An 8512-nucleotide genomic window follows, 5' to 3' on the forward strand; every position below is an offset into this window, starting at 1 on the left:
ACATAACTGAGATTGACCTAAAAAATTTACCAACTAACTGAGAGTGCAGCCTGGAACAGAACAAACATGGGCCTAGGGGGGTGGAATTGGATTCTAAACCCCGAACAGATTCTGAAGCACTGACTGCCCGAACCGACTGTCGCGTCGGGTATCCTGCTGCAGGCAGTAATGAGATGTGAATGTGTGGACAGATGACCACGTCGCAGCTTTGCAAATCTCTTCAATAGTGGCTGACTTCAAGTGGGCTACCGACGCTGCCATGGCTCTAACATTATGAGCCGTGACATGACCCTCAAGAGCCAGCCCAGCCTGGGCGTAAGTGAAGGAAATGCAATCTGCTAGCCAATTGGATATGGTGCGTTTTCCCACAGCCACTCCCCTCCTGTTGGGATCAAAAGAAACAAACAATTGGGCGGACTGTCTGTTGGGTTGTGTCCGCTCCAGATAGAAGGCCAATGCTCTCTTGCAGTCCAATGTGTGCAGCTGACGTTCAGCAGGGCAGGAATGAGGACGGGGAAAGATTGTTGGCAAGACAATTGACTGGTTCAGATGGAACTCCGACACAACCTTTGGCAAGAACTTAGGGTGAGTGCGGAGGACTACTCTGTTATGATGAAATTTGGTGTAAGGGGCCTGGGCTACCAGGGCCTGAAGCTCACTGACTCTACGAGCTGAAGTAACTGCCACCAAGAAAATGACCTTCCAGGTCAAGTACTTCAGATGGCAGGAATTCAGTGGCTCAAAAGGAGGTTTCATCAGCTGGGTGAGAACGACATTGAGATCCCATGACACTGTAGGAGGCTTGACAGGGGGCTTTGACAAAAGCAAACCTCTCATGAAGCGAACAACTAAAGGCTGTCCTGAGATCGGCTTACCTTCCACACGGTAATGGTATGCACTGATTGCACTAAGGTGAACCCTTACAGAGTTGGTCTTGAGACCAGACTCAGACAGGTGCAGAAGGTATTCAAGCAGGGTCTGTGTAGGACAAGAGCGAGGATCTAGGGCCTTGCTGTCACACCAGACGGCAAACCTCCTCCATAGAAAGAAGTAACTCCTCTTAGTGGAATCTTTCCTGGAAGCAAGCAAGATGCGGGAGACACCCTCTGACAGACTCAAAGAGGCAAAGTCTACGCTCTCAACATCAAGGCCGTGAGAGCCAGGGACCGGAGGTTGGGATGTAGAAGCGCCCCTTCGTCCTGCGTGATGAGGGTCAGAAAACACTCCAATCTCCACGGTTCTTCGGAGGACAACTCCAGAAGAAGAGGGAACCAGATCTGACGTGGCCAAAAAGGAGCAATCAGAATCATGGTGCCTCGGTCTTGCTTGAGTTTCAACAAAGTCTTCCCCACCAGAGGTATGGGAGGATAAGCATACAGCAGACCCTCCCCCCAGTCCAGGAGGAAGGCATCCGATGCCAGTCTGCCGTGGGCCTGAAGCCTGGAACAGAACTGAGGGACTTTGTGGTTGGCTCGAGATGCGAAGAGATCTACCAAGGGGGTGCCCCACACCTGGAAGATCTGTCGCACTACACGGGAATTGAGCGACCACTCGTGAGGTTGCATAATCCTGCTCAACCTGTCGGCCAGACTGTTGTTTACTCCTGCCAGATATGTGGCTTGGAGCACCATGCCGTGACGGCGAGCCCAGAGCCACATGCTGACGGCTTCCTGACACAGGGGGCGAGATCCGGTGCCCCCCTGCTTGTTGACGTAATACATGGCAACCTGGTTGTCTGTCTGAATTTGGATAATTTGATGGGACAGCCGATCTCTGAAAGCCTTCAGAGCGTTCCAGATCGCTCGTAACTCCAGAAGATTGATCTGCAGATCGCGTTCCTGGAGGGACCAGCTTCCTTGGGTGTGAAGCCCATCGACATGAGCTCCCCAACCCAGGAGGGACGCATCCGTGGTCAGCACTTTTTGTGGCTGAGGAATTTGGAAAGGACGTCCCAGAGTCAAATTGGACCAAATTGTCCACCAATACAGGGATTCGAGAAAACTCGTGGACAGGTGGATCACGTCTTCTAGATCCCCAGCAGCCTGTAACCACTGGGAAGCTAGGGTCCATTGAGCAGATCTCATGTGAAGGCGGGCCATGGGAGTCACATGAACTGTGGAGGCCATATGGCCCAGCAATCTCAACATCTGCTGAGCTGTGATCTGCTGGGACGCTCGCACCCGCGAGACGAGGGACAACAAGTTGTTGGCTCTCGTCTCTGGGAGATAGGCGCGAGCCGTCCGAGAATCCAGCAGAGCTCCTATGAATTCGAGTTTCTGCACTGGGAGAAGATGGGACTTTGGATAATTTATCACAAACCCCAGTAGCTCCAGGAGGCGAATAGTCATCTGCATGGACTGCAGGGCTCCTGCCTCGGATGTGTTCTTCACCAGCCAATCGTCGAGATATGGGAACATGTGTACTCCCAGTCTGCGAAGTGCCGCTGCTACTACAGCCAAGCACTTCATGAACACTCTGGGTGCAGAGGCGAGCCCAAAGGGTAGCACACAGTACTGGAAGTGACGTGTGCCCAGCTGAAATCGCAGATACTGTCTGTGAGCTGGCAGTATCGGGATGTGCGTGTAGGCGTCCTTCAAGTCCAGAGAGCATAGCCAATCGTTTTGCTGAATCATGGGGAGAAGGGTGCCCAGGGAAAGCATCCTGAACTTTTCTTTGACCAGATATTTGTTCAGGGCCCTTAGGTCTAGGATGGGACGCATCCCCCCTGTTTTCTTTTCCACAAGGAAGTACCTGGAATAGAATCCCAGCCCTTCTTGCCCGGATGGCACGGGCTCGACCGCATTGGCGCTGAGAAGGGCGGAGAGTTCCTCTGCAAGTACCTGCTTGTGTTGGAAGCTGTAAGATTGAGCTCCCGGTGGACAATTTGGAGGTTTTGAGGCCAAATTGAGGGTGTATCCTTGCCGGACTATTTGGAGAACCCACTGATCGGAGGTTATGAGAGGCTACCTTAGGTGAAAAGCTTTCAACCTCCCCCCGACTGGTAGGTCACCCGGCACTGACACTTGGATGTCGGCTATGCTCTGCTGGAGCCAGTCAAAAGCTCGTCCCTTGCTTTTGCTGGGGAGCCGAGGGGCCTTGCTGAGGCGCACGCTGCTGATGAGAGCGAGCGCTGGGGCTTAGCCTGGGCCGCAGGCTGTCGAGAAGGAGGATTGTACCTACGCTTGCCAGAAGAGTAGGGAACAGTCTTCCTTCCCCCCAAAAATCTTCTACCTGTAGAGGTAGAGGCTGAAGGCTGCCGGCGGGAGAACTTGTCGAATGCGGTGTCCCGCTGGTGGAGCTGCTCTACCACCTGTTCGACTTTCTCTCCAAAAATATTATCCGCACGGCAAGGCGAGTCCGCAATCCGCTGCTGGATTCTATTCTCCAGGTCGGAGGCACGCAGCCATGAGAGTCTGCGCATCACCACACCTTGAGCAGCGGCCCTGGACGCAACATCAAAGGTGTCATACACCCCTCTGGCCAGGAATTTTCTGCACGCCTTCAGCTGCCTGACCACCTCCTGAAAAGGCTTGGCTTGCTCACGGGGGAGCTTATCCACCAAGCCCGCCAACTGCCGCACATTGTTCCGCATGTGTATGCTCGTGTAGAACTGGTACGACTGAATTTTGGCCACGAGCATAGAAGAATGGTAGGCCTTCCTCCCAAAGGAGTCCAAGGTTCTAGAGTCCTTGCCCGGGGGCACCGAAGCATGCTCCCTAGAACTCTTGGCCTTCTTTAGGGCCAAATCCACAACTCCAGAGTCGTGAGGCAACTGAGTGCGCATCAGCTCTGGGTCCCCATGGATCCGGTACTGGGACTCGATCTTCTTGGGAATGTGGGGATTAGTTAATGGCTTGGTCCAGTTCGCCAGCAATGTCTTTTTGAGGACATGATGCATGGGTACTGTGGACGCTTCCTTAGGTGGAGAAGGATAGTCCAGGAGCTCAAACATTTCAGCCCTGGGCTCGTCCTCCTCAACCACCGGGAAGGGGATGGCCGTAGACATCTCCCGGACAAAGGAAGCGAAAGACAGGCTCTCAAGAGGAGAAAGCTGCCTTTTAGGAGAGGGAGTGGAATCAGAAGGAAGACCCTCAGACTCCTCGTCAGAGAAGTATCTGATGTCTTCCTCTTCTTCCCACGAGGCCTCACCCTCGGTGTCAGACACAAGTTCACGGACCTGTGTCTGCAACCGTGCCCGGCTCGACTCCGTGGAACCGCGGCCATGGTGGGAGCGTCGAGAGGTAGACTCCCTCGCCCGCACCGGCGAAGCTCCCTCTGCCGACGTAGTCGGGGAGCCTTCCTGGGAGGCGACCGCAGTCAGTACCGCACGCGGTACCGATGCCGGAGACCTCACCCCGGGCAATGGGCCAGCCGGCGCCTCACTCAACAGTACCAGTGGCGCAAGCACCCCCGGTACCGGAGGGGTAGGGCGCAACAGCTCTCCCAGGATCTCTGGGAGAACGGCCCGGAGGCTCTCATTCAGAGCGGCTGCAGAAAAAGGCATGGAAGTCGATGCAGGCGTCGATGTCAGAGTCTGTTCCGGGCATGGAGGCTGTTCCGGGCTGTCCAAAGGGGAGCGCATCGACACCTCTTGAACAGAGGGCGAGCGGTCCTCTCGGTGCCAATGCCTACTGGGTGCCGACTCCCTCGGCGACCCAGAGCTCTCGGTGCCGACACGGGAAGGAGACCGGTGACGATGCTTCTTCGACTTCTTGGGACGAAGCATGTCACCGGAGCTTCCCAGCACCGACGAGGAGGACATAGAATCCAGCCGTCTCTTCCTCGGGGCCGAGGCCGAAGGAGGTCGGTCTCGGGGGGGCTGTACCGCAGGAGCCCTCAGGGTGGGGGGAGACCCACCCGAAGGCTCACCACCACCAGCAGGGGAATGGACAGCCCTCACCTGCACTCCAGACGAAGCACCACCGTCCGACGACATCAGCAGACGAGGAGGTCTCGATACCACCGACACCGATGCAGCCTTCCGATGACGCCCTGATGCAGAGGGCCGATGCCTCGATGCACTCGGGGACGAAGATGAAGGTCCAGGTGCCGACGACGTCGATGCAGTCGATACTCCTGGTGCCGATGCCGACGAAGAGCCCGAGAACAAAATGTTCCACTGGGCTAACCTCGCTACCTGAGTCCGCTTTTGTAAAAGGGAACACAGACTACAGGCCTGAGGGCGGTGCCCAGCCCCCAGACACTGAAGACACGACGCGTGCCTGTCAGTGAGCGAGATTACCCGGGCGCACTGGGTGCACTTCTTGAAGCCGCTGGAAGACTTCGATGTCATGGGCGGAAAAATCGCGCCGGCGAGATCAAAACTCGAAATGGCGAAAAAGGCACCGCAAAAATTAGGGGGAAGAAAAACTTCGACCGAGGCCTAAATAGGGCCTTCCCCGACGACGAAAGAAAACTTACCGGGGCAAAAACTGGAAATATGGGAAGGGAGAAGACCATAAAGGTCCCCTTCCGACACCTTTTTTTTTTTCTTTTTTTTTGAAAGACACAGTCAATAAACGAAGCGCGAGGTCAACTTTGGGGCGCGAACGGCGAAACACGACCGTACCGAGTGTGGACAAAAGAAGACTGGCTGGCACGAGCCGGTTCGGGCGGGAAGACGGCCGCGCATGCGCTGTGCGCATCGGCGCGCGAGGACTAGCAAAGGACTTTGCTAGAAAGTGTTCCGATTGGAGGGGCTGCCGTGGACGTCACCCATCAGTGAGAACAAGCAGCCTGCTTGTCCTCGGAGAAAACACCCATAATACAAAATACATAAAAACAGCTGACAAACATACACAGACATTATGAGGGAAATTCTTTAAAAGGGAGCCTATATTTAGGCTCTTAGAGGGCACCTTATGGAACATTTATACCCCACACATACCTACTAAGTTCAGTGTGGCTTAGAAATCAAGAGAGTTGGTCAATTCCCAGGAATATTACAAAAAAAATCAAACTACACAAAAGTCCACATCTCAATTAAAATACATATTACAAACCCTCAAAACTAAACAGCCTTTAATCATAGGGCTGTAACCAGTGGCGTTCCTAGGGGGCTGACACCCGGGGTGGTCGCCGATGCGCCCCGCCCCCTGGGTGCAGCGCCCCGCCCCCCCCCCCCGGTGCAGCACGAACCCCCTCGTCACCCCCCACCCTGGCGAAAGAACCCCCCACCGGGTGCACGCCACCGCTGGGGGGGGTGCCGCGCGCCGGTCAGCTTCGTTGTTTCCATGTTCCCTCTGCCCCGGAACAGGAAGTAACCTGTTCCGGGGCAGAGGGAGCATGGAAACAACGAAGCTGACCGGCGCGCGGCACCCCCACAGCGGCGTGTACCCGGGCCGCACCCACCGCCCCCCCTTAGTACGCCACTGGCTTTAACAGTTATTCAGATAAGAATTATCTAAATCAATAAAATTTTCAACAATTTTCCCAAAGTAGCATAATTAACCTGACTTCTGATATTAATTGATAGGCTCTTCCAATGGGTAGCTGCCTAAAATGCAAAGGCATTGACAAAACATTTCTTATATTTAACCTTTTTGGGGTTAGGAAAATGGATGAATAAAAATTCTCTTGAATCACCACCATATAATGGGGAGCTAATCCATGTAAAATAAAAAAATACGAAAGAGCACAACTTAAACACAACGCGCTCATGCACCGGCAACCGATGTAATTGTAGCAAAAGAGGTGTAGCCCTCTCAAATTTAAGTAATTTAAAACCCAGGTGTTTATAGAATGCTAGAGTGACAGGTAAAATATATCCGGCCGATACTGAGCTGGCGGTGGTCAGGATTTTTATGGTCGCCACCAGCTGTATTCCCAGATAATCAATACCAGGCCATGTCCAGACACCGGCATTGAATATATCCGGTTATAGGTTGGCCACTAGCCCTTAATTGCGTAAGCTGAACTGCTTAAAGATAGGACTGCTATTTATGTGGCCCAGTTAAAGCAGTTATCTTACGCAGTTACATAGTAAATGATGGCAGAGAAAGACCTGAATGGTCCATCCAGTCTGCTCAACAAGATAAACTCATTTTACATGGTATGTGATACTTTATACCCGAGTTTGATTTGTCCTTGCCTTTCTCAGGGCACAGACCGTAGAAGTCTGCCCAGCACTGTTCTTGTACTAAAAGTTCTGAAGATTCTGGAATCCTAATGAGTTACAAGATTCTGGAATCCCAATTAGTAGCAACATTCTATGTAGAACCCCAAAGAGTAACATAGTAAATGATGGCAGATAAAGACCTGAACATCCATCTAGTTTGCCCAACAAGATAAACTAATTTTACATGGTATGTGGTACTTTATATATATACCTGAGTTTGATTTGTCATTGCCATTCTCAGGGCACAGACCGTAGAAGTCTGCGCAGCACTCTTCTTGTACTAAAAGTTCTGAATCTAATGTCGAAGCCCCTTAAAATTTACACTCAATCCCATCCATATCTATTCAGTCACGATCAGGGCGTAGACCGTAGAAGTCTGCCCAGCACCGGTTTTGCTTTCCAATTATCAGCATCACCACCCAATCTCTCACCACAAGTTAGCCGGTTTCGGCTCAGGAGTTAACTGCAAATATTCAGCGGCGTTAACCGATTAAGTGCTGCTTAATATTCACAGTTACTAAGATAGAGGGAATCCAAAGTCCATCAAAGGAGTGCCAGACACAAAAGCACAAAGGGCCTTCAAGATTAGGGTGTCAACTCAAGAAGTTTATTTATTAATAAGACCCGGCACGGTCCGTGTTTTGGCCAAACCAGCTGCATCAGGGGGCCTAACAAATGGGAACAGGTTCAATTATTATAGCAACCCTTCAAAGAAGAATGCCAATTCCTAGGTCACTCAAACACCAGCAACCTGTGAATGCGCCAAATTGAAAATAAACTCTCTCGTGTTACACACTCAACTCTAGAGAAGCAGAGAAACGCTGTGCTTCTGAGCCGACACCCTGATCTTGAAGGCTCTTTGTACTTTTGTGTCCGGTGAATACTCACAGTTAGCCATGGACAAACTACAGTATTTAAGTGGGCAGGAGCCTCTGCTTGCCAATTAAATTGCTTTGAATATCGGCTGGGGAGTATATAATTTCAGGGCAAGCTCAATAGGTAATGGTGCCCTGAGTCAACTTTTCCTTTGATGCCCCCATCGTGACTTCAGCGTCAGCTCCCATTCAGCAAGCTCCCCTTTACCTACCTGCTGCTCTGCTCTCAACGCTGTGCTCTCTTCCCTGCGCTGCTGCTGGCACCACTGTAGGTTTAGAAACAACAGCAGGTACTTTCCGTTTATCCCCAGAGCGGGACGTACCGGTTCTTACGCTTAAACTCGTGGCAGTGCAGGGAAGAGAGCACATGGGAGAACAGAAAACAGCACACTCATTGCTGTGAAAGGTGAGCCAGTGAGACAAGTTTTTGGTGCCCTCGAGCTTTGGCACGCTGAGTGATTGCCTCACATGGTTCATGCCTTGAGTAGGCCCTGTATAATTTAGGCACAAGCAGAAGTAA

At 52.3% G+C, this 8512-nt stretch overlaps 1 protein-coding gene across 1 annotated transcript in view; it reads right to left on the reverse strand.

The window, feature by feature from the left end:
• ELFN1 (extracellular leucine rich repeat and fibronectin type III domain containing 1) overlaps positions 1–8247 on the reverse strand; it is a 117167-nt gene extending 108920 nt beyond the window's left edge. The window contains 1 exon segment of the mRNA XM_030212315.1: positions 8205–8247. The gene's annotated coding sequence lies outside the window, so the exon portion shown is untranslated.
• Positions 8248–8512: the final 265 nt, after the last annotated feature.

The sequence above is a fragment of the Microcaecilia unicolor genome, chromosome 8 (genome assembly GCF_901765095.1).
Source record: "Microcaecilia unicolor chromosome 8, aMicUni1.1, whole genome shotgun sequence".
Classification (NCBI taxonomy): Eukaryota; Metazoa; Chordata; class Amphibia; order Gymnophiona; family Siphonopidae; genus Microcaecilia; species Microcaecilia unicolor.